This window comes from Spermophilus citellus (genome assembly GCF_964194105.1).
Source record: "Spermophilus citellus genome assembly, chromosome: 4".
In the NCBI taxonomy this organism is placed as follows: Eukaryota; Metazoa; Chordata; class Mammalia; order Rodentia; family Sciuridae; genus Spermophilus; species Spermophilus citellus.
In genome coordinates, this window is record NC_138185.1 from 228,052,274 (window position 1) to 228,075,039 (window position 22,766).

The 22,766-nt window shown below is 47.6% G+C and overlaps 1 long non-coding RNA gene across 1 annotated transcript; it reads right to left on the reverse strand.

Annotated features, from left to right (window-relative positions):
• Nucleotides 1-237: 237 nt before the first annotated feature.
• Nucleotides 238-3,338, reverse strand: LOC308646798. Its single transcript, XR_014021492.1, has 2 exons — nt 2,831-3,338; nt 238-1,181 (listed from the first exon to the last, which is right to left on the reverse strand). It is a non-coding gene; the product is annotated as an uncharacterized lncRNA (long non-coding RNA).
• Nucleotides 3,339-22,766: the final 19,428 nt, after the last annotated feature.

A 22,766-nucleotide genomic window follows, 5' to 3' on the forward strand; every position in this document is an offset into this window, starting at 1 on the left:
TATCTATCTATCTATCTATCTATCTATCTATCTATCCATCTATCTATCTAATCTGTCATCTGTGATGTAGGCCTCCCGTCCTCCTTGTGTGCAGTCAGACCTGGGGGAAGAAGGGCCTCTGTCTGGAACAAGTGTCTGGGGTCCTCCTTAGACACAGCCATATGCCCTGAATGCTGCTTCCCTGTTGCTCTTTTCTGTCGCGTCTACCCGCCAGCAGGAATGACGACAACTACAGGATTCTTCTTTAACACGCTTTATTGGGAGCATCCATTAGGTATAGATGAGAGGAAAGACCCCGAGCCCAAAAAAACCACCCCTTATATACTTCAACTGCAGCCCTGCTCGTACACCATTGGACAAAGAGCGCATAGCAACACAGCAGCAGCCAATAGAATGATAGACCCAGCACTTGCACACAAGGCAAGAGACACCCAGTTCCAGCTTGTGCAAAACAACAAGCACTTCTTGAAAACAGTTTGTTCCAGGAGCTGGACAATTGATACATTCCATTCTAGGGAGTGGCTGAAAACAAAGAACTGGGTCTCAGCCCAAGAATTAGGCTCACGCCCACACAAGGCAGCACAGCAAAATAGCTCACCACAGTTCCCCCTTTTTTGTTTTGTTCGAGCCATTTGAAATTCTCCCGATCCAGGAAGTGTCCTCATGATGACCCCTCCGATCAAGGGTGGCATTCAAAGGCCAAACAAGGAAGTCACCTTTCTGAGTGCAATGGGCAACATTTACCCTTCAGAGTGCAAAGGCTGTCTTCCTAAGACATGGAAGCCTTCCAAGGTGCAATGACAACAAGGTCACTTGGTGTGCAAAGGCCATCCACATCAAAACAGGGGTTTTAGGATTTTGCCAAGCTGGCTAGCCAAATTTGTGGGGAGGCCCCAGGTTCCAGTGCAGCAAGCGCCTGAACTACCTTGACTCTATCACTCTGCTGCGTGCGTCGCATACGACAAATCATCCAAAGGCATAAGACAAGGCCACAAAGAAGCATAGCACTAAATAACCCAACCCCTACCCACTCTTTAAAGTAGGAAAATATAGAAGAAGCCCAGGAGGCGAAGTCGGCAACAGAAAGAGGTTCCACGCGTGTTCCATTTAAGTTGGCAATCTGAGACAGCAGTTCTTGAGTGAGTCGCTCTCCTTCCTGGGTCCAGTTTCCCTGTAAAAATCTAGACAATCTATTACTCTGTTCCACGGAAGCAGTCATATTGTAATATAAAGGAGTAACACACACATACTTATAATGAGATACACATCCTAACTGAGTAATTTTATAAACTTCCTCTACTTGTTCTTGTATTATATCTACTCTTTGATTAAGCAAGTAAATACCAGCAGTAAGATGTCTATTGATTTCTTCCACCGTAGTTAAGGCTTTAGCTGTGTGATCTACTACACTATTAATGACTTGAGCTGTTTGTACCTGAGAGGCCATAGCTATGGCTGCAGTGGTAGCTGCTGCGGCAGACGCCACAATAGCTGTAACTATAGCAGCTGTAATGCCGAAATCTCTCCTTTCCCTGACCAACTGTACCAGGGGAAAAGAACTAGGATCGGCCTCAACTGGCATGGGCACAAAGGTCGGAACATTTACCACCAAAGCCAATGACAAGGAAGTATTCCAACACTGGGTTAAATAACACTCTTTTACAGTACAATTAACTATAGTAGAATTGTCAGTATGATTAACACATTGTTCATACACTAACTGCTTCACTAGGGGCATCGCCTGCTCCGTATCCCCAAAAATTTTTGAAGCTGCTTGAAGCATTCGGGCGACAAAATCTGAAAATGGCTCAGCTGGGCCCTGTATGACTTTTGTAAGATTCCCTGTTGTTTCACCTCTATTGGGGAGAGCCTTCCAGGCACGTAAGGCCAAAATATTAATTTGTTGATATACTACTAATGGATAAACATTTTGATTTTGGGCCCACTGACCTGTCCCGGTCAGCATCTCCACATCCCAGGCTTGTTGACCATCAGCCGCATTCGCATGAGCCTGTTGTATAGCGGCATCCAAGTATAATGATTTAAAATCAAGATATTGTCCCATGGAGAGACAGGCCTTTGCTAAATGATACCAATCCATTGGTGCCATAGCATTAAGATATAAGCGTTCAAGCAATGCAATTGTAAAAGATGCTGTGACACCATTAGTCCTGACAGATTCAGCTATGTCTTTAACTAATTTATAAGGAATGGGCTCAAAATATCTCTGTCCCTGTGCATCCTCAAAGACAGGATATGCACCAACAGGATAAGCCCCCTCCTCCTCCAGCTTCCTCCAAGTACTGCGTTTTATGAAGCCACAAGCTCCGCCTGGAGCAGTGGGTGGAGACCCTTTACGTGGCAACAGTTGTTTAGCTACAGAATACGCCGGAGGCTTCGGAGGAAGAAGGGCGGCGGCCATTGCCGCGTCATAGCGGCCATGCTCATATTCAGCCACCATTTTCTCTAAGCTTTGTTCTTCTTCTGGGGTAAAGCCTTCTGACTCACCTTCCGACTCAGACTCATCTGAATCAACTATCTTTAATTTACGGAAGGCAGATAAATCTGGATAGAGTTTCGGGCGTGCTCCTAACGCTGGAGTCACGTCCTTTTGTTCCTTGAGTGCACTTTCACTTAACTTTGCATTAGATCCCCTTTTTTGTTTTGTTTCATGTCTTTCTTGCTTAGATTCCTCTGACTCTGACCCAGTATCCTGATGCTCCACCAAAATCTCCTGTCCCCTTTTAGTGGTTTCAGGAAAACAGACTGATATTGACCCATGATAGAGCACTATACTAAGCCAGAGCCACCGGATCAGGGGATTACTTACCGGCGCCACCGCTCCGCGTGTAAAGTTCTGAATCCTCCCGCAAAATATCGGGGGTCCCCTCGTAGCCGACAGATGACAATTCCCGGGATTTCGGCACCACTTGTCGCGTCTACCCACCAGCAGGAATGACGACAACAACAGGATTCTTCTTTAACACGCTTTATTGGGAGCATCCATTAGGTATAGATGAGAGGAAAGACCCCGAGCCTGAAAAAACCACCCCTTATATACTTCAACTGCAGCCCTGCTCGTACACCATTGGACAAAGAGCGCATAGCAACACAGCAGCAGCCAATAGAATGATAGACCCAGCACTTGCACACAAGGCAAGAGACACCCAGTTCCAGCTTGTGCAAAACAACAAGCACTTCTTGAAAACAGTTTGTTCCAGGAGCTGGACAATTGATACATTCCATTCTAGGGAGTGGCTGAAAACAAAGAACTGGGTCTCAGCCCAAGAATTAGGCTCACGCCCACACAAGGCAGCACAGCAAAATAGCTCACCACACTTTTCATGCCCACATGACCCCAGAATGGACAGAACAACTGACACCCTGGGCCTGTCCACCTGGATTCTCCAAGGGCAGGTAGAGGCCATTTATGGCAGGCTGAGCCCTCAGGATGACCCCAGCACCACTCAGGGGTCCAGCCTCATCTCCTCTCTCTGCCTCCGGCCTCCTGCCATGTGGTGCTGCACCCTCAGGAGCCCTGGTCAGGAGAAGCACCTGGGTGTTTGCACCCTGGTCTCCAGAACCTGCTGCAGCACAGCTGTCTCCTTGTGAACCCTCAGCCTCAGGAGCTGCTCAGAGCAGCTCAGACTGGACTCATCCACACTGGTGCTGGGGCCTGAGGTGGTCATAGTGAGCATCTAAAGAGGTGGACACAGCCCTGGGACTGGGTAAAGGGTGTTTCTGTGCCAGCTCTGATCCAGGAGCTGGAAGAGTCACCCAAGAGTTGAACTGGCAGCACCCATGGTGTTGACTCTGCAGGCACACAGGGTGCCAGAGTGTGGGGGTGGCTCTTCCTCTAGAGGATGCATTACAGAGGATCCTCTGGGTAGGCCTCAACTCAGGCAGCACATGGTCAGAATGTGGCCCCTACAGAGTGTCCTTATGCCATGGGTAGTGGACCCTGGGAGCACGACCACAAAGGCCCCAGCACCTGACAGGAGACCCCACCTGAGGTCAGCAGAGACATGGGGTGGGACAGTCTATGGCTTAAGGAGAGGACCTCTGTCCAGTGTGCACATCAGGTGGGACATGTGTCCAAGAGGCCTGTCCATAACTCCAGTCCCATGAGTGTTGAAGCACTTTTCATGATCACCATGTGTCCCTTAATGGAGATGTAGATAATATGCTGTCCACAGAGAAAGAAGGTAATTTGCTAAAAAGAATGGCATCCTGCCCTGTTGGCCCTGGGCATGGCCCTGGAGCACATGGACCTAGCTGAAATGGGTCAGGCAGAGGGAGACCATCACCACACCATCACTCAGGTGGGGAAGCTGCTGCATCAGGTCCTGGAAAGAGAGAGGACAGTGGCCCTGGAGATGGGAAGGTGCAGGGAGGGTGAGGGTGAGGGTGGGTGGTGAGGGCCACGTGCAGAGAGGGCCTTGTCCTGGGGCTCTGCAGCTCACAGGGCACCTGTGGCCCACAGCCAGGCTGTGCTTCACAGTGACTGGGGCAGAGCAGCTGGTGGCTCCCCACACCCAGGAGGGGCAGGTGATGGACAGCTGGGTCTGCACAGCCTGGGACCCATCATGGCACCTGGCACCCCTGTGTCAGGGTGCTGTTCTCTGCCTCACTAGGGCTAGGTTTCAGTGTAAGAGTGAAAATACAGCTGGAATGGACAGCTGTGTGTCTGATTGTGTGGGCTTTCTTTCTTCAGCCAGGAGGTCCATGGATAGGGGTAGAGAAGAGTGTGTCTGCGGAGTCCCTAATTAAGACCTCAGGACACCAAGCATGAAGAAGTCTGATTTTATTGTGCAGTTAATGTGTATATATACTCAGGCAGTAGCTAAGCAGATTGCAGACAGCCACCAATGCAGTTTCTGCTAACTGTCCTTGAAGTGACCAATTGAAGAGTGAGCCATGGAACCAGCACAGGGACTGCGCACATGGTCTCAAACCCTGGGCCGTGCCTATGGGATAAGCAGCCTGCTGCTCACATGCCTAGCACAAGGGGAGTAGCCTGCTACTCAGATACCCTTAACATATGCCATGTATGCAGTACTCCATGCACCTGTACCCACATCTCCCCCCTCTGGCTGTGCCACCAGGACTTCAGCCAGCATTTATGTTTTTCATTTGGTTACTCTTACACAGTTACATAAACATTTCAAAACACAAGAAAAAATTATCACTATTATAAACAGTAGGGCCAGGGTAATAGCATTATAAGGATTAGTTATTTGGCGATCAGGTTTTTCCAATGTTCAGTTAATCCCTGGAAGAAAGAAGAGGTTATCAAAATAGACACCTTAGTCTCACTGATTTTGACAATGTCTTAGTAAGGTTTTGCATAGCAATAACACAGTTAGCATCCCAAGTGCCCTTAATATACTGAGAAAAACTGGAGAAGTGTGAGGTTACATTTTACGATACAGCATATTGGGTGACACAAATACCATGAAACTCAGGGTCACAGTGAGCCTTGCAACATAAACAGAATATCTAGTTGTTCCTGGTGGAGGTCTGTTTCTTGCTGAATTACTAAAATAGCACCTCAGAACATTTCACTTAAGTCATTTTGAGTTACAAAGGCTTTTGCTGTGGCAGTAGACACATTGTCACAGTCTGAGCAGTCTGGATACTCTTAGTGAGTGAAGCAGTGGCAGTGGCTGTGGTGGTGATGGTGGCTACCAGGTCGATAATTCCAGCAATGATGAGGCTAATTGCACACCTTGTCTGATGCAAGATGTAATTCAGAAGACTCTTCATCTCCCTGTCCCAAGGTCTCTTCCACTCTCGACAAGTTCACTGGAAGATAGATTACTGGGGGGCAGTTTAAGGGTAAAAAATACATTTACCTTTTATAGCAAGGGTTAGACAATTTGTGAGTCAGCATGGTGCATTGACTGCACAAGGGACCTCTGTATGAATGCTATTTATGCCATCAGTATCATTGATTATTAACATAGCAAAGGGTGGCGTAACATAAGCTTGTGCATAGTGGATATGGGCATAATTTGGGTCAAGGGCAAATCCATATTCAGAGTCTGGACTCAATATCGACCCATTCATCCAGCCAGCAGCTGCCCATTTGATGGGCCTATCAGCCAGCAATATTGGCGTGATATCCATCATCCATACTGATTTCCTCCATACTGGTTGGTAATGGCTCGTCCTGTGTAGCAGGTACTCAGTGGGCCATATGATTTTTGGGTACATCAGTTACATTCCAGGGAGCTGCAGCCACCTAGACACATAGGTGTTATTCTTTCCCAGAGAAATTCTTCTTATCAAGGAGATAAGATATGGCAGTGACATTTTATTCCATGGGATGATATCATTATCTGAGGGGGGGCTTTCCAAAAAGTGTTGTTGGGCATGTTGGCAGCAAGGATTTTGTGCATTACCATGGGGGAGTCTGTGGCTATAGGTAGTATTAACAATACTTCTAAGGTCAGAGAGAGACAGTCCAACATATGACTTATTATAGTTATCTACAATAGTTTCATTGGCAAGAGCAAAACATGGGGGACTCTCTGGATTATAGGCTTCATTATCTACCACAGAAGAAAATATAGGCAGAGCAGGTATAGAAATGCTGGTATTCTAGGGTACGGTTACCTCCTGGATGGATAAATCAGGATCAATAAGGTTGGAATTATTGGAAAAGAGCTTGGGTAAAGCCTGTCCCAATTAGCAATAACCAGAAGGGGTTGTCTAGTGGTCAGGGCCCAATTTACCTGATGGGAGGCTTCACTGTTAGCAGGGAGCATTGCACACAGTAGGACCACCACCATAGGCCAAGGGATGGGGTTGCACCAGGCAAAGAGGCCAATCGGGTGGCTTGGTCAACAAGTCATTTAAGGTCACCACAGTTACTTTACGTGAGGTCTGCTTGTGTTGTTGAGGTCTTTGCCTGTGAGGTTTTCCCTCCAGAGTTAGTTCCTTCATCTCCTTGGTTGGTGGTTCTGGGGGTCCAGGGCTTGACTTTTTAGCAAGCACCTAGCTGGGGTAAGGGTTCTGTTAACATATGCAAACCCTCCACCCGTGGTTAGAAGGGACCCCAGACCATCCCATGCACTTGTTATCGGATCCCTCCATGAGATCATAGGTAGAGGGAGGGCCTCATGGGGGGGGCATGTTTATAGGCTGCTGTGTCTGTAGAAGTTTTACACATTGAAAGAAAATTTGAAGCAAGTAAGATTCTTTTCAAGACATCATGAGGGGACTTGGTATAGCTTCTCCCTCTGTTTTGTAGCATGATCTTTAATTCCTTGTGTGTTCTTTCTATGATGCCTTGAGCCTAAGTGTTGTGGGGATCCCCGTTAAGTGTTCTATATGCCAATCACTGCAAACTGCCTAAAATGCCTTGCTAGTACAGGCTGGCCCATTGTCAGCTTTAATAGAAATGGGAACATTTGTGATTCCAAAACATTGAAGTACATGGGTGATGACCCCTTTTTATTTCTCCTGTGGAGGCTGTGGCCATTACACAACCTAGATAGATATCAATGATTATACAAGTATATTTTACATTTTCAAAAGTACATAATGAGTGACATCCATTTGCCATAAAGCATTATATGTTAACCCTCAGGGATTCACTCCAGCAGGTTGTAAAGGGCCAATGGGGAGAAAAGGTGCACATTTTTTGCAATCTCTGACTAGCTGTCTGCAAGCCTCCTTAGTCCTGGTTTATGTAACTGCCATGGCTGAGGCCAGCAGAGAGGCTTGAGCTGTGTGTGTCCCTGTATCCTGGGTGGCCAAAATCCAGTCATCCAGTGTGCCATTGCGTGCTGATGACACTCCTGCTGTGTGTTCCTTTAGTCCATCCCAGATCAACTCCTTGGCTAGTGCTGCCCTAGGTCCTTCATGAGACACCTTTCCTTCTACACCTTGTTTACTCTCTCAATAAACTGGCAAGTCCTCCCTGGCTGTCTACCTTAATCCCGGTATACGGACAGTACCTGCCCCAGCTGGTAACATCCCCAGGCTCTCAGAGCACAGAGCTGCACTTGATTGAAATACTTTGATGGGCCTGTGGCCTGTACCCCAGGGAAACTGTAGAGACCCTCTCCCTGCAAGCATTCAGCTGGGAGGATAACATTTGTGGTGTGGTTAGGATCCCCTGCTGTTCATATTCATCATAGAAGAATGCCTTCCACTTCAAAAATGTCATGTGCCCAAGAGTCCCTCTGTCTAGGTCTTTCCAGTCTTGAGGGCAATTAAGTTCCAGACTGAGTGACTCCAGCATTTGCTCTACAAATTGCCCCCAAGACCATCCTCTTTCACTGCCTTCTTTACTTCCTTCAGGACACCCAATGCCTGTGGATACCACGTGGCCGGGTTCTATGGGGTGGGGGCCATGTTGACTGGGAAGGCTTGTGCTCCCTTACCCCACTTCTCATCTCTTATCCTCCCTGGCTGGTGACTTCCCCAGGCTCTCAGAGCACAGAGCCACATCTGGTTGCAATGCTTTTGTGGGCCAAATTATTGATCTTCAAAAGGATCTCTGCCTCCTGGAATGGGTTTCTGGGAGACCATGGCTTGGGCCTGCCTGGTGGCCTGGTCATTTTTAAGCTGCCATAGTCTTGCTGGCTTGGGCATTGCCTCATAAGGAGGCGGTTGCCATGGACTCAGGGAAGGATATAACCTTTGCCTGTCAGTAGAAGGTGCACCTGCACATTTGTGGCCACCTCTTCCTGCACATGAAGGCAAGCAGCACCATTTCCTTCCTCTCTCCCTTCTGCAGCTATGGGGTTGCTGGCTGTGAAGTAGATTCTCACCCCTTTCCTGTGCCTGCTGTGGGTGCTTGCTTTGAGGTAGATTGACACCCCACCTTTTTCCTCTTGCCTGTGTGTTTTCTTGATCAGTCTCACCAAAGATTTGTCCATTTTATTGATCTTTAAAATGACAAAGCTTTTTTTTCATTGATTTTTTGTACTGTTGGTTTTATTCTCTGTTTCATTTATGTCCACTTTATGTCAACAAGACTTCTATATTTTTTATATTTTATTTGAACAGCTCGATTATATATAATTATTGTCATATTAAAAATAAAAAATGCATAAACAAAATGTTGTAAGAGTCATTTCTTCCTGAATGTATTTTCTATATAAAATTTCTCTGTCATAACCTTCTCCAATTATTACCTGTTCTTCATACCAAATACAAATACAGTAATTTTCCTTTGCCTTATGTCTCTAATATCATTATATATCTAATTAGTAATCATATTTTGTACAATACCTTTTCATAAGTGAACAAACATGATATTGCAACTGATACACAGAATTTTCCCAATTGTTTACTTTCCCAATGGATTAGTTTCTGTCTCCTGTGCCTCACTGAAACCTCAGGACTTGCTCTGGGGGCCTCACTCAGCTCCTTCCAGAGCCCAGTTGGATGCTGGGGTCTCTTTCCCTAAACATGATGCCCTCACTTTAAATCTCCTTCTTCATATCTTTTGCAACACATTGTTCATTTAGTAGCATATTATTCAGTCTCCACGTGTTGGAGTTGCTTTTGTTTTTTATTTTATTATTGATTTCTAATTTTATTTATTTATGATCTGATAGAATTCAAGGTAGTATCTCTACATTTTATATTTGCTAAGTCAATTGAGGCATAATACATGTTCTGTTTTAGAGAAGAATCCATGTGCTGCTGAGAAGAAAGTGTATTCATTCATTGATGGATTAAATATTCTATATATGTCCTATTATTGAGTTCTATAGTTTCTTTGTTCAGCTTTTGTTAGGAAGATCTATCCAGTGGTGAAGAGGTGTCTTAAAGCCACTCAGAATTATTGTGTTGTGGTCTATTTGACTCCTGAACTTGACAGGAGGGTTTTTGATAAATGTAGATTCTCCAGTTGGGGGGGGCATATATATTTATAATCATTATGTCTTGTTGATGAATGGTTCCCTTAAGCAGTTTGAAATGTCCTTCTTTTTCCCTTTGATTGACTTAGTCCTGAAGTCGACTTTATTTGATATGAGGATGGAAACCCCTGCTTGCTTCCTCAGTCCAGGTGAGTGGTATGATTTTCCCCAACATTTCACTTTTAGTCTGTGTATATCTCATCCTCTGAGATGAGTCTCTTGAAGGCAGAATATTATTGTTTTTTTATCCAATCTGCTAGCCTATGTCTTTTGATTGGTGAGTTAACCATTAACATTCATGGTTATTATTTTGATATGATTTCTATTCCCAGGCATTTTTGTTTTTTTTTTGTATTGAACTTGACTTGTTTTTTGCTTTGATTGGTTTTTCCTTTGGTGCAATACACCCTCTGTTGATTTTCCTTGGTTGTTTTTCATTTTCTCTACATGGAATATTTTGCCGAGTATGTTTTGTAATTCAGGATTTCTAGCTGGAAGTTCTTTTAACTTTTGTTTTTATGGAAGGTTTTTATTTCATCATCAGTTCTAAAGATTAATTTTGCTGGATACAAGATTTTTGTTTGACATCCATTTTCTTTCAGAGCTTGATGTATTTTTTTTTCAGGATCTTCTAGCTTTCAGGGTCAGGGTTGAAAAATCTGTACATAACCTAATTGATTTTTCTCTGTATGTATTCTGATTCCTTTCTCTTGTAGCTTTTAAAATTCTCTTCTCATTCGTTACATGAGGCATTTTTATTATAATGCGTTTTGCATGGATCTGTTGTGATTTGTACATTTGGCACTCTGTAAGTCTCTTGTATTTGGTTTTCCAATTCATTCTTCATGTTTGGAAAATTTTCTCTTATTATTTTATTGAATAGATTTTTCATTCCTTTGTTTTGCCACTGTATGCCTTCCTCTAACCCACTAACTTTTAAATTCAGACATTTTATGCTATCCATCATTCTTGAATGTTCTGCTCATGGTTTCTTACCATTTTCCCTGTGTGGTCTACATTATTTACAAGATTATATATTTTGTCTTCATTGTCTGACATCCTGTTTTCCACGTGGTATAACCTGTTAATGATTCTTTCAATTGGAGGTTTAATTTGGTTTACTGTCTCTTTCATTTCAAGGATTTCTGTTTGGTAATTTTTAGAACCTCTATCTCCCCATTGAAGTAATCTTTTCTTCCTGTATTTGCTTATGTAACTCTCTATCAAAATGATCTTATGCTCCTGTAGTGGCTCTCTTATATTATCCATTAATCCACAGAACATTTTAATTATGTGCATCCTGAACTCCCTCACTGTGATTCTTCTGTGGTGCTGGTCATGGATACTAATAATGCCATATCTTGATTTGTTTGGGGCACTTTCTTCCCTGGTCTTTTTGTGTTGATTGTGTGTCTTCCCTTCTGGCACTGTGGATCTTTGGCATTACCATTTTTACCCTATTGGCTGATAGTGCCCCTTCAGGGTTCTAATATCTCTTGTTTAAGGGGAAGGACAATGATAACAGATCCCATTAGGAACAGTATACAACATTAAGTTGTATTCAACCTCAAATTGTTGCTATTAAGATGTTAATAGTTCGGTCACCATGTACAGAAATGGTGAATTCTATTATTATCTACAATATAATCAGTAGGTTTGCAAAAGGGATTTCAGGTTGTGATAGTGGACAAAGAACCGGAGGTGAGGTGTAGGATGTTATGCCTACAGAACTGGTGAAACATTGTGGTTATTTAGCAAGGAAGTTCCTTCATTCCCTGGAGCTGCTGTGCTGAGGAAGAGGTCAAGGCTGATAAGACTCTAGCATGGAGGACATTTCCATAGCAACCAGGCATTCTATGCCTTTGCCCAGAAACTTTCCCAGTCACCAAGTATGCCACAGCTATGAAGTCATCAGGGACCCCAATATCAGACTGTGGTTTCCCAGTAACTGTTACCACTCCCCACGCTTTGTCCTGGTGCTCTGCAGCTCACAGGTCACCTGTGGCCCACAGCCAGGCTGTGCTTCACAGTGACTGGGCCAGAGCAGCTGTGGGGCTCCCCACACCCAGGAGGGACAGGTGATGGACAGCTGGGTGTGCACAGGCTGGGACCCATCATGGTGCCTGGCACCCCTGTGTCAGGGTGTTGTCCCTCTGCCTCACTAGAGCTAGGTTTCAGTGTAAGTGTGAAAACACAGCTGGAATGGCCAGCTGTTGTCTGATGGAGAGAGATGCTGACATTTTTAATCATGTTAACAATGAAACACCATCACATTTAAAATAAAAAAAAAACAACATATTAATTTATACTCAAGTTTTTTAAAATATATTCAACTGTCAATACCTAAATCTAATTTACTTACCTGAGTAAAATTGTTATAATCAGAAGTGTGAGCTTCAGCAATCAAACACAGAGACTCTGCAAGTGAGGGACACAATGTTTAGAGGAAATAATCCCTGCATCCACCAGGCTCAGGCATGGGCTAAACAAGGCCCCTGGAGCAAGCCCTGAGGTGTCAATAAGACAAAGCACACAGAAACTAGACCAATGGGGAAGATAGGTATTCTTTTTGTCTTTATTCAGATGAAATATCCCTTTTTGTTTGCTAAATTACAATAAATTGTACAATGTCAACTATTACTCAGGTATGCCTCTGGCCACCAGAGGTATACAACAAAGAAATATCAGTGTATTTGTATTTAATATGAAGAAAAATATAGAGTAAATTGCAGAGATGATAACAGGCAGGAAAATTTCAGGTAGGAAATATGGGCAAGAAGCAACTACTCTGCTATAATATTTTGCCTATGTATGTATAAATTCATCAAAATGAACCACACATTTTGCACAATTATATTCAAAATAAAATATTAAAATATAGAGAAACTTGGAAGTATCATTGACAGAAATATAAGTGGCAAAAATCATTATAAAACATAACACTCTGACATGGCAACTTACAAATTTATTATGCAAAATCAATACTATAGCTCTAAACACATATTTTGAAAATACACAAATGATTAATTCTGTGGAGAGAACAAAGACTAGCTTAGGACAATCTGGGATATAAATATTGCCACTGCTCATCCTCACCCAGACTGTAGTTAGACTTGCAGGACAGGGTGGGCACTGATGTGAGCAGGGACAGACCCAGGTGTCCCTGTCTGTGACCCTGCAATGCAGCCACACTGTCTGGAAACCCAGGCAGGCTCCAAGCTGTCTCTCCCCAGCAGCCAGGTGTCCTGAGGCTTCTCAGGCTTAGGGTCACCTCACAGCAAGATGCGGTCAGAGTGGTCCTGGGCACAGCCTTTCTTGAGAGTCCTTAGGCCCCACCAGAGCTGAACTACAGCTCCCACAGTCCATGCACAGCTCACCATCCTCTCTCCTGGGTCTTTGCAAATGGAGACACTGTCTCTCCAAAACTTTGTTCAGGTCAACCTTGTCCACAGGGTATGCACACCTTCATGATGAGTGGAGTGTCCACACTTTGGAGCCCTAGATGTGAGGTGTGCGTGTCATAGAGGCTCATCATGAGGGACAGACAGCTCCCGCACATCAAGGTTCACTCTGAATATACACATTTCTATGCATTTTAATAAGTTTTAAGGTTTTCTGTAAACATTTCCAGCTCAGTCCATGGATATTTGTGTCAGATAATTCCTTTCTGTGGTCTCTAAAAACTAGAAGCCGGGACAACTCATCCTTAACATGTAAAAACAACTCCCTCCAGACATTACCAATGGTCCCCAGGGATAGAAGGTATGGTCACTAAATGAGCTCCTATAATGTGTGCACTGTGACCTGATCCATCAAAGGAAGGACAGTAGGGGAAGTTGGAATGGGAAGGAGTCATGGGAAGGGGACAGAGGATCCATCTGAACAGACAGGGAATAAGACATGGCATCAGGAGTTTGTAAAGTTCAGCAGGTGTGGGGAGCTCACCTGGAGCCCCAGGGACACTGAGGGCTGAGGCAGGAGAATCATAACTTCAATGTCAGCCTGAGCATCTTAGGGAGAACAAAATAAGACAAAAATAAGCCAGGAATGGAGCTGAAGGGTGGAACACTCTGGATTCAATCCCCGGTCCTAAAAAGAAAAGTCTGTAAACTTCACTTGAAAGGTGCTGTTCAGGAAATATCACTGAAAAGTAACCTCCATCTGCAAAATTGCCTCATCTGTGCTGAAAGAATTCCAGACAAGCAAGACCTAGAGAAGAATCACCTCACAGAGGGTCTGGCAGAGGAGGGACCTTGAGAATCTGCAGGCAAGGTGGAGTCAGGAGGTGCTGGGTGGGCAGGGACCTCAGGGCTGAACTGAGCTACTCTCTCCTCCCTCTGCACCTGCTCCTGGCTGACCCTGAGCTCCTGTGTGCTGAGCGCCCCCTGCTGGCCATTAGCACCCTGCAGGAGGTTTGTGTCTGGGCTCACATTGATGTCCTCTCATTGTGTCTCTAGCACAGTAATAGGTGGCCGTGTCCTCAGCTCTCAGACTGCTCATTTGTAGGTACAGCATATTCTTGGAGTTGTCCCTGGAGATGGTGAATCGGCCCTTCACAGAATCAGCATAGTAGATGTAACTGCTACCACTACTAATGGATGAGACCCACTCCAGCCCCTTCCCTGGAGCCTGGCGGACCCAACTCATCCCATAGCTACTGAAGGTGAATCCAGAGGCTGCACAGGAGAGTCGCAGGGAACCCCCAGGCTTCACCAGGCCTCCCCCAGACTCCACCAGCTGCACCTCACACTGGACACCTGCAAACACAGAGGCAGCCTGGTCAGGACACTGTCACTCATCCTCTCTTCCTCTCACTCCTGTCCCCTCACACACTCAGGGTCTCTGGTTCTCCATTCATTACCTTTGAAAACAGCCACCAGGAAAACCCAGCTGAGCACACTCTCCATGGTGAGCAGCTGTGTTCAGTCCTGGTCCCTGAGTGGGCTGAGCTGGGAGTCCAGGGCTGGGCTCCTGTGCAGAGCTGCAGGGTCATGTGGGCTAGTTTTCATGAGCAGAGGGAGGCCCTATTTGCATGTGCTCCTGCTATATAGCAGCTCTGGGAGGAGTTCAGGTAGAGCAGTACTGAGAGCAGGTGGGAGTGCCATGGGCAGCATGGTGGACAGAGGAACATTCAGGCAATTACAATTAACTTTGTGATCATATCCATTTTTCACCTATTGTCCATTATTTATTCTTTTCATGCAAAAACTCATGATGGAGATCTCAGCACTAACTCCCTGGTCCAGATGTAAAATCACACACAAAAGCATGAGTGCTGGTTCACTGTATCCAACAGCTCATGTGTGAGAGAGTGACTGCTTATCTGGTCTTCTGCTCTCACCCTGGACATGACTGCTGCCCTGACCCTCCTCCAGCTCCCAGGTGCACACACTGGTGAGGTCCTCAGAACCGTCCTGCATTGGAAATGTGCTGTGTGTCTTCTCCCCTCTGCTGCCACCTGCTCTCCAGGGAGGCATCCAGCTGAGGGCCTCAGAGGCTAACTGCAGGGGGAAGGCTGTGCCTCCCTGTGAGGGCCTCCTTCAGCTCAGGAGCATCCAGTTGGTACAGAGCCCTCAGGTCCACATGCTGCTGCCATCTGTGGTGGGCACAGGGCACAAGTGTGGGCAGGGAGAAACCCAGGCTCTGTCCTCACTTTCAGGTATTAGGAGCTGAGTCTGTAGGGGGCCAGATATGAGGAGAGCCCCTGTTTTAAGGGGCCTGGAGGAAGTTCTAGCCAACATCTGCATGGACTTGGTGCTGTGTCAAGGCACAGCTTTAATTGATCTTCATTTACTCTCAGCTTCTATCTGTGTATCTATCTATCATCCACCACCTATCTATATAAGATCTATTAACAGTTCTCTATCGATTGATCTATCTATCTATTTATCTATCTGTCTGTCTTCTGTGGTCTCATCCTCCATTTCTCTTCCCGGGCACTGTAGGCTTGTGGGAAGCAGGGTCTCTCTCTGGAAGAACTGCCTTGGTGTCTTTCAGGAAGCACAGCCACCTGCCACCAATGTAGCTGCACTGTCACCCTCAGCATGTCCATGAGGGTGGAGAGAATGGGGAGGACACCTGATATCCTGGTCCTGGTCACCTGGTTTCCCCCGGGCTGGTAGAACCTTCCTGGCACCCTGAGCCCCAGTGGGACCCCAGCACCACTCAGGGGTCCAGCCCCATCTCCTCTCTTTGTCTCCTTCCTCCTGCCATGTGGTGCTGCAGCCTCAGGACCCTGGTCAGGAGCAGCACCTGGGTGTTTGCACCCTGGTCTCCAGAACCTGCTGCAGCACAGCTCTCTCCTTGTGAACCCTCAGCCTCAGGAGCTGCTCAGAGCAGCACAGACTGGACTCAGCCACACTGGTGCTGTGGTGAGGTGGTCATAGTGAACATCTAAAGGTGTGGACACAGCCCTCGGACTGGGTGAAGGGTTGGTCTGTGCCGGCTCTGATCTGGGTGCTGAATAGTCACTCAGCACCTAACTTGGCAGCACCCATGGAGTAACTCTGCAGGCACACAGGGTGCCAGAGTGTGGAGGTAGGTCTTCCTCCACCTGGATTGCAGAGGATGCCCTGGGTAGCTCTGGGCTCAGGCAGAGCTTTGTCCTAGGTGTGTCCCCTACACAGAGGCCCCCTAGGTCAATGGCTAGTGGATCCTGAGAGTAAGTCCTCCTAAGACCCCAGCACTGTAGGTCTACCAGGAACAAGGCCAGCTTGTAGGGCAGCAGGCAGGAGACCCCACCCTGAGGCCAGCAGAGACATGGGGAGGGACAGCCTAAGGCTTGGGGACAGGACTTCTGCCCAATGTGCCCAATACTTGAGACATAGGGCCCAAGAGGCCTGTCCTTAACTCCAGTCCCATGAGTGTCAAAGCAGTTTTCATCATCACCCGATTGTCCCTTAGTGAATATTTCAAAAATACGCTGTCCATAGAGGGGAAGAATGTAATTTAGCAAAAAAGAATGGCATCCTGTCCCCCCTGGCCCTGGGCATGTCCCTGGAGCACATGGACCTAGCTGAAATGGGTCAGGCAGAGGGAGACCATCACCACACCATCACTCATGTGGGGAAGCTACTGCATCAGGTCCTGGAAAGAGAGAGGACAGTGGCCCTGGAGATGAGAAGGTGCAGGGAGGGTGAGGGTGAGGGTGGTGGTGAGGGCCCCTGCAGAGAGGGCCTTTTCCTGGGGCTCTGCAGCTCACAGGGCACCTGTGGCCCACAGCCAGGCTGTGCTTCACAGTGACTGGGGCAGAGCAGCTGGTGGCTCCCCACACCCAGGAGGGACAGGCGATGGACAGCTGGGTGTGCACAGCCTGGGACCCATCATGGCGCCTGGCACCCCTGTGTCAGGGTGCTGTCCTCTGCCTCACTAGGGCTAGGTTTCAGTGTAAGTGTGAAAATACAGCTGGAATGGCCAGGTGTGTGTCTGATGGAGAGATGCTGATGCTCTTAGTTGATCATCAAACACCATCAGGTGTGAAAGACAAGAACACAGAACACATCACTGCATATTCATGTCCTTCAAAACATATTCATATGTGGATCCCCAAAATCTAACTTACATAACTAAGTGTAAATTTAATAACCACAAAGCATGCTTAAGTAGTCAAATACAGAGTCTGTGCAAATGGCAGCTGTCCTGTTTATGGAAAGTGATGCCAGCATCCACCAAGGCAGAGGCAGGAGCTGAGCAAGGCCCTCAGAGCAAGTACCAAGATGTCAATGAGGCAAAGGAGACAAGACTTAAAGCATCAGGTGAAAGCCTCAGTTTTCAGGTGGGATATCATTGTGTTGATTATAGGTTAAAAACCTTGTAGTTCTTAATAATATAATTGTTTTCCAGGCATGATCAGGCACCCCTCTGATCACAGCTCATCAGGATTTGAGGCAGGAGGATTGCAGGTGTGAGGCCAGCTGGGCTTCTTAGCAAGACCATGTTTCAAAAGCAAAGTCCCTTGTGAGGGATCTCGGGATGCAGCTCATTGTAAAGTGCTCCTGGATTCAATCCCAAGTAGCAGAAATAATCAGGGAATTAACAGATGATAATTGTTGGTGTGATGGAGAGCTGAGACAATGGAGAAGAGTCATATTTATGTCACAGGAAGGAAAATGGGTAGTAGATTGAACAGGAAGATAACACCACCCAGTGAGGTCCCAAATGTACCTCTGTAGGAAGCACTTGTTCTACTCTGAGGATCCAGTTTACTGACGTAAAACCAAAGTGTGTGAGTCCTGCTCTTGTTTGACTTTTTCCTGGGGACTGCTCATGAATCCAGAACCAGCACTTTGTGTTTTTCATTTTGGGAAAGGGAGGAGGGAGAGCATAGGGGAAGAGCAGTGGAATGAATCTTAGCAGTCTTTCTTATTTACATATTAGTACAGGTAAGTGATGACCACCATCAGTATATCCAGGAAACACTAATAAAAAATCTATCTTAAATTGCAGAAAGATCAGTAGAGTTGAGGGGAGGTGACAGGAGGAGGGGAGAGTGGAGGGAAAATTGACTTATTGGGGCCCAAATGAGACAAATTATATTTCATGCTTCTACCATTTTGTCAAAAAGAATCCAAAAGTTACAAATAAATAAAATGGACAATAAAATAAAATGAATAATGATGAAATAATGGGGAGAATATTATATAATAATGGAATAGTCAGCTGTTGGAAGGGAGGCCCTGGAGATCCATGTGATGTAGAGGGGAAATGAAATGTCACAGATTTGCATAAATGGCACCAGGCTGCAGACACTAAGGTAACCAAAGTCCTCATCAGAAAACTTATATTTGAGCCTTTCTTCCTTATGGAAAACTTGATGGAAGAACTTAAAAGTTTGTGGTGTCCTGAGACACGGGCATCTCAGAAGACTATGGATGGTCACTACCCAGAAGGAGCTGCCTGGAGAGAGAGTAAGTGACTGAGGGGAAGGGACCCCACCTCCCTCTGCGCCTGCTCCTGGGTTGACCCTGACTCCTGTGTGCTGAGCGCCCCCTGCTGGCCCTGGGCACCCTGCAGGAGGTTAGTGTCTGGGCTCACACTGAGGTCCCCTCACTGTGTCTCTGGCACAGTAATAGGTGGCCGTGTCCTCAGTGGTCAGGGAGCTCAGCTGCAGGGAGAACTGGTTCTTGGACGTGTCTCTGGAGATGGACACTCGGCTCTTGAGGGATGGGTTGTAGTTAGTGCTACCACCATAACTTATGCGCCCTATGAACTCCAGCCCCTTCCCTGGGGGCTGACGGATCCAGTTCCAGCGGTAACCACTGGTTGTGATGGAGAATCCAGAGTCACCACAGGTGAGGGACAGGGTCTGTGAGGGCTTCACCAGGCCAGGTCCTGACTCCTGCAGCTGCACCTGGCACAGGACACCTGGGGACAAGGACAGTCACACCCTGTCAGTCACCTGTAGCCACAACCTCCCCATGGACCCAGGTCTGACACTGGGGACACTCACCTTGGGGAGCTGTGACCAGGCACAGGACAAGACCCAGCAGCCTCATCTTCTAGACCACACCTGCCTTCCCAGAGACCTCAGCCCTGTCTGAGCAGAGAGCTGGGAGCTCCCACAGCCCAGAGGGCCTTTGAACCCAGAGCAGGAGGAGGGATTTGCATGTGGGTGAGGCTCTTCTGATATCTGGGGAGGCTGAGGTCAGGCTGCCCAGGTCCTCTGTGCTCCTGAGATGTGTCCCTGTCTTGAACCCAGGTGGAGCTTTACCTGTGAGAGGAGGGCAGGTGGTTTCAGGGGAGCTGGAAGGCTGTCAGAGTGGGAGCCCACCCTCCTGAGCCCAGCCCTGCCTCCCCCAAGCCCTTCCTCCCTGCACCTGGGAGGGTCTCAGAGTGGCAGGAACGTGCCCAGCATGCAAGAGGCCCAGGTTCACCTCCCAGCCCTGAAGGAGAAGCCCTCAGTGATGACTGAACAGAGCCCAGGGCTGAGGATGGGGTTCCCCACATCCAGGAGAAGAGCCCCCCTTTGTTCTAAGGGGGGAGAGCATAGATTTGTGAGATTTTTGGGATGCAAACTGAGCAGGAGAGGAGGGAGCATGGTCTCAGGAGGGCAGGGTCTTCCTGCTGTGTGCCCACTGCCCTCCCCACCCTCTGTCCTGCTTGTCCTCCTGACTGTCCAGCCAATGCCTGTGGACAGCAGTGGGTGGGAATCTGCCCTGAGCTCTTCCCCTCACCTGTCCTGCCCTCTGGTCTCCACCAGGAGAGGACAGGATGGAGGTGCTGGGCCAGGTGAGAGTCCTGGGAGCAGAGGCAGCTCTCAGCTACAGCCTGAGGCTGAGAGCCCCTGAGTCCCCCAGAGCAGCAGAGCCAGGCTGACAGCAGACAGGACGGCATGCAGGGCAGGCTGGGTGAGGGAGGAGGCCAGGTCCCTTCCCTGTGCAGCATCACTGCAGTGAGACCTGCCTTGCCCACAGCCCAGCATTTGGAGAGAACAGTGGACACTCTCTTTAGTGAGGTGGGGTCACTGAGAGGGCAGGTGTAGTTGCCGACCTCCTGATGAGGTTCAGGAATTGACCTCCTGCCTAACTGAGTGAGCACAGCACACTAATAAGACATGTGGGCTCCTCTCCTTGTTCCCTGTGGTGTTGGCCATGAACTCCCTGAGAACACTGAGCCTGCAGCACCCACCTCCTGGTCCTGGGGTGGCTCAGGTAAGACCTGCTGGTGCTGCCCTTGACCCGTGTGGGCAGGTAAACTTAAGGTCACTCGTGGGAATTTCCTGTGATATCAAATAAAGCACAGACACACGCTTTACCTTTAAATCAAACTTCAGGATGGCTCCTTCGCTCTTGGCGTCAAGCTCCCCAAATGAGAGAGTGAGGACAGTCCCAAGGGGCTGGCGAGGGAGACCTATCACATTTGAAAATGAGCTTTTATTGGGGGGACCCTCAGTCTTTAGAAACTTCCATCCAAAAAAGGTCAAGAGGGGCAGGGTTACAAGGACAGGTAAGGTAATTCGACCCCTGGGGCTGGGGGAAGGCATGTCTATGCATGAAGACACATTCTGCTACTTGAGCATCTGGGCAGTGTCCAGGCCGCTATGAAAGTGAATGACAGGGCCTCTTCTAACTATGGGAAGAACAATGCTAGTCATTCAGTGTGACAGCCTCCCACATGCTGGTCTCCATGTCTTCACCACCTGCAAAGCCATGTGTGCCCCTGGGTGAAGTTTCCAAGTCCTAACATATCATCTGATTAGAAAGCTGTTCTTCCAGGCAGAACCAAGGGGAGACATCATCAGATGATCCCAGTTCCTGGCCTGGATATCCTGGAGTTCTTCATGTGACAGTCTTCCCCACCTCACCTGTGCCAGGTGTGAGGTCTTCAACACCTCATCTGTGCCAGGGCTTCAGTTTGCTTTCAACATTCAGCACAAAGTGTTCATGAAAATCCGAGAAACTTAGTGGATGTATGATGTGGCCATAAGAAAACCTCCTAAAATATATCAAAATTTTGTCACCTGACCAAAATTCTGAGAACACAGAGGAGGACAAGTTTCCCTTGGGTCATGACTTAGGAGGTTGAAGTGCATAGTGGCAAGTCCTTAGCTCTGGCCAGGGAGGGAGAACACCATGGCCGAAGGGCGTGGAGGAGGAAAGCAGCTCAGGACATAGCCACCAGGAAGCAGGCAAGCTCCATTCAACATGGAAACAGAGTGTCCCCCAAAGTCACACCTCAATGACCCAAGTATTCCAGCCACATCCCTCCTGCCTACAGTTGATGCAAGTCAATTCATGTTAGTGGATTAATCCACTTTAGGTTGAGCTCTGGTAATCTAGTCCTCTCTCCTTTGTCTCACACGTGAGCTTGTGGGCCACCTCATATGTGAACCATGACAGCAAATTCCTGATGCTGGTACTCCTTCCACCTGGTCAGTTTCCAGGGGATTTAATCTCCTCATTTCATATTGACATAAAGATCCCAGGGAAATAACCGATCTGTGTGAGAGGCTCATTTGCAGGGAGGGGAGAGTTGTGTCCAGGCTGTTGCTGTCCATCACCAGCACCGTGTCTGCCAAGCCTGTGGTCTCATGTGGAGTGTGCAGAATGCACCTCCTGTGTCCACACAGACGCAGGGCACAGTGGATGGGAAGATGTCACGGGGAGGACCATGCTGATGTGTTGGATGGGAGAAGAATTACCCAGGAACAGGGAGTGACTGTGGACAGAGAGTGTGGACGTGTCCTCCAGGGAAGGCCAGGCCTGAGGGAAAGGCAGCAGGTGTTCCTCCTGGAAGCTCACTGCAGAATAGAGCCAGCAACAGCCACAGCAGCCACATCTCCTGGGCCAGCTCCTGGGGTGCTGACCTGACCCACCCCTGACCTCAGGAGGTGGGAGGTGTGTGTCTCCCATATTTAAATTCCCTCTATTTACAATCCCCGTGCCCTGTCTTCCTCCCTGCAGCTCTGATGAGGCCTGAGGTAGAGACAGGGCAGAGGTTTCCGTTCCCATGTGTCTGCATTGGCTGCAGCTCTGCTTCCTGAGAAGTGCACAGGCCCCTTGCCTCTGGGCACACACAGGGATTCTGGAACCTCCAGTGAATGAGGAGATCTCTGTTTGTACCTGTTCATGGTCTCCATAGAGCTGCTCCTGACCTTCACAGTGTGGGCAGCTTGAGGTCAGCGAGGTCGCCCTGCAGTCCTGGGTCTCATTTTAGATCCAGGTTCCTGACAGGATTTCAGAGGAGCAAATCTACAGAGGAGCTGGGGACACAGGGAAAACCAAAGGGATCACATTCATGCAGGGAGCTCTTGACCTCTCCCTTTATGAGTTTTGTCATCTGCTCCTCTGGGTAAACTAAGGTGAGAGTGTGGGCTTGCGGTTGAGTTTGTGGGTCTGAGTGTGTGTTGCTGTGCAAGTAACCCAGAAATGCTCTCTGTGTTTGTGA